The sequence below is a fragment of the Lutra lutra genome, chromosome 7, assembly GCF_902655055.1.
Source record: "Lutra lutra chromosome 7, mLutLut1.2, whole genome shotgun sequence".
NCBI classification, from domain to species: Eukaryota; Metazoa; Chordata; class Mammalia; order Carnivora; family Mustelidae; genus Lutra; species Lutra lutra.
Window position 1 is genome coordinate 46,135,897 of NC_062284.1, and position 4,104 is coordinate 46,140,000.

Here is a 4,104-nt window from a genome sequence, read left to right on the forward strand (position 1 = left end):
TCGAGGACCACAGTTTCCCTTGGTTTGACCAGGTGGATGGGATGCTATCAAAGAAAAAGGACTCGGGGAAGAGGGGGGCATTGGAGTGGGGCACTCAATTTAACATGCTGAGGGGGAGGGGCCTGCATGGCATCCAGGCAAACTTGTAATAACTCTAGAAATGTCATTTTCACCTGAGCAGAGAGATCAGAACTGGAGAAACTATTTTGTGAGCTGAAGCCTCTACCAGACCACCTAGCACACTTGACTGTAATGTTCTTTATGGAATTGTCCAGCTCTACTTCTAGACAGTAAGTTCCTTGTGGCAGGGACCACATGTGTCCTGCTCACTCTTGTTTTCCTGGCATCTAGCACAGTGCATAGCATATAGTAAGATCCCAATTAATGGAGGCCACTGGGTGCCTCAGTCCTTAAGTGTCTGCCTTTGGCTCAGGTCATGATCCCGCGGTCCTGGGATCGAACCCTGCCTCGGGCTCCCTGCTCAGTGGGAAGTCTGCCTCTCCCACTCCACTTGCTTATGTTCCCTCTCTCCCTGCGTCTCTGTCAAATAAATAATTACGATCTCAAAAAAAAAAAAAACCAACCAACAACAACCAAGATCCCAATTAATGTTTTTAAAGTGAATGTGAAAAGAAGTTGCTCATTTATCATATGCCATGCCAAACTGATGAAAGTTTTGAATCACTAAGGGAGTCCTCAAGAGAGCATATTACTGTGGAGTTTCCAACAATGTTGGGAAGCACTTGCCTGAGCAGCTCTGAGATCTCAGTAGGCTTTGGGACTCGAAATCCAGACCTGAAGGGCCACATGCTCTGCAGGACCTACAGTGGGGGTCTGTGGCACTCAGACCATTCTAGATTAGATGACAAAATCCACCCCTGTGGTGATTTTAAAACATGGGTACGAGATCTCTAGCCTTTCTCCCATCAAGAAATAGAGTCTACTTGCCCTCCCTTTGGATACAGGCTGGACTTAAGGGCTCAGGTCTAAGGGAGAGGATATGGTGCTGGTGACATTGCTTGGCGGCTTGGCTTCTGAGATTGGTCACAAAAGAAGATGCGGCTCCCACCTGGCTTTCTCTGGGGGGCACGGGCCTGTGGAGCCCAGAGCTACCATGTGAGAAGTCTGGTCACCTTGAAGCTGCCATGCTGGGGAGACCATGAGGGGAGATCACATGGACATAGAGATGCCACAGGAGCCCCAGCTGTTCCAGCCCAGGAGCCAAATGTGGGAGGAGACTTTCTCCCTGTCCAACCCCAGGCCCTGTCTGACTACAACCATATAGGAGACCCCGAGACCAGTTAACCCCCAGCACTGGGACAGCCGGTAAAAATAACAAATGGCTGCTACCGTTTTATGCCACTGAGTTTGGGGTGGTTTGTTACATAATTCTAGATAATCAGACAGCTGCTGGGGTCTGTCCTGGGCTGGGTTCACTGTTAGAACCACAACTGCCTCTCTCCCCAATTCATCCCCTTTTAAGGAAGATACACAAGGTAGATAGGTTTACAGTATCTTCACCCTTCGCATTCAAAAGTATCTCCCGAGTTGTGCCTCTGCTCAAGCCCTCTGAGCCCATCCCTCACCACTAGATCGCTAACCAATTTATGGACTTATGGGATGTTTTTCCTTTCTTCTTTGTGCTTTTCTGTGTTTTTAACAATTTGTCGACATGGGAAATGTGTTATTTCTGGAATCAGAAATATTAAATGAACTTAGTGGCGAAAAGAACAATCTCCAGTTTGAGATGTTGAAAATGTGCTGGAGATAAACAGTGGTGAGGGTTGCATAACAGTGCGAATGTACCGAGTGCTACTGTACCCTGAAAACTGGCTCGCCGGTAAATTTTATGTTAGGTATATTTTACCATAATGGAAAAATTGTATACAGTCCCTTAAAACTCAACTCAAGTCCTGCCTCCTTCAAAGTGACCACCAGGTTCTCACCCACGGTCTCGTATCTTTCAATAGATCCTGGATTATTTCTGCCTTGTACCGGGATTTCTTCATTTACATAATTAGTTTGTCTCAGTCTTGTGTCTCAGATGACACTGGAAGCTCCCCGAGGGCAGAAACTGGCATTATACAGGTGATCATGCCTATGGTATGTTTATAAAACAATTGCCTGGAAATCGGAACATATTTCCCTAAAGAACTGACATGACAGATGATGGCTCTGTTCTTAGACTAGCCAATCAAAACCTCTTTAACTCATTAAATATCTGAAATGTTGTATGTGGGCAACGAAAATGTGTTGCAGAAAACAATGGAAATACTGGCAATTAAACAAAACAGAAAAATCAATGGAAAGGGTGACAAGTTTGGGATTTAGTAACAAATATATATATTTAAAAAGAGATAATTATTAACTAGATAAAATGAAGTTCTGCATGAATGAAAATGACTCATATCTAAATACATTTGCATAGTTTTAATGATGTGTAAGCACTGAATATTAGTTTAAGTAAAATTACAGTGGAACTATATTGAAAAGATGAGGGGGATGGGAAATGTGCATGTTTGGTGAAAATGGGAAGGAAACTAGTTAAATTCTAAGCTTGCATAGTGGAAATGCCACTAAATAATGCATGAAAACTGGAAAAAGTCAGTAACATTACATTTTATTTAGAGGGTTGTTTTAGAACTTGACTCTATAAAACTATGTGTCTGTGAAATTGGGGTAAAAGGAAACCTAAAAAAAGAAAAAAAGGTGACACAATTCTCTGTAGGGTTCAGTCATATGCCCTCCTGCCCTGAATCATCCCTCCTCAGCGCTGCACGCAAGCACTGATCCACTGCCCCACTCCCATCACTGCCTTGCTGCACCCAACAGCTAGCTCCTGTCCTGTATGCTCCCACACACCCACCTCTGCTCAAGGCCAGCCTGCCCCAGCAAGACTTGGATTCAGATGGTGCCTTTCTCATACCCCTTTGCAAAAACCCTGCACATCTGGCATAATGGGGCTGAGACCTGCTCTCTCCCAGGGCTCTGGGTCCTCTGCAGATGCTGAACACACCGACCTTGGCGGGATGACCACCCCATGCCCTTTTCTTTTAAGTAGGCTCTACACCCAATGTGGGGCTCGGACGCACAACACCAAGATCAAGAGTCAGATGCGGGGGCCCCTGGGTGGCTCAGTGGGTTAAGCCTTTACCTTCTGCTCAGGTCATGATCCCAGGGTCCTGGGATCGAGCCCCGCATCGGGCTCTATGCTCAGCAGGGAGCCTGCTTCCCTTCCTCTCTCTCTCTGCCTGCCTCTCTGCCTACCTGTGATCTCTGTCTGTCAAATAAATAAATAAAAATCTTAAAAAAAAAGAGTCGGATGCTCTACCAACTGAGCCAGCCCCGTGCCCCATCTAGTCCTCTTCGGAAGCTGCACCCCCTCCTGCTGGTGACTGTGTCCACCCACAGCTTCTGGGGGCCAGTACCCTCCCTGCCCAGGCCTATCCTGCCCAACAACCTTTTTCCTCCTCACTGTTTCCCATCAGAGCATGTTTACCCCATGACCCGCTCTCTCCTGTGGTCTCTCAGGCAAACGAAGCCTGTGGAGGTGAAGCAGCAGAAGAGTGAGGGGCAGAGGCAGAGCCCCCTTAGCATTCATTATTCAAGGCCCATCACACTCCAGCCCCAACCACCTGCCGGTTCCTTTCATCCCCCCCCCCACACACCCTCAGATTCCCACTTCCCCATCGGCCAGCTACCTCCCCCACCTGCAGCTTTATCCCTTCATGCCCGTGTGTAAGGTGTTCTCTTTGCCTGGAAAGACTTCCTCCCACCTAGGGAAACTCACTCTTCAAAACTTAATCCAAATGCTACCTCCTTTGTGCAGCCTTCCCTGACCATCTTTTTTTCCCATTGCCCAGAAAAAAAATAAGAGCTCCTCTTTGTTGAGTGCTATGTGACAGATACTAGGAGCTTGGCATGCATTTTCTCCTATCAGAGCTTGTAGCAACTCGATCTGGTAGGACCATGGTTAGTTCTAGGTTATAAAAGAGGAAGCTGAAGCACAGAGAGGTTAAATAACTTGCTCAAGGTCACACAGCAGGAAGTGATTCAGTGGGAGTCAGGACAGGTCAAAGCCCACACTCCTGACTGCTGTCCTGC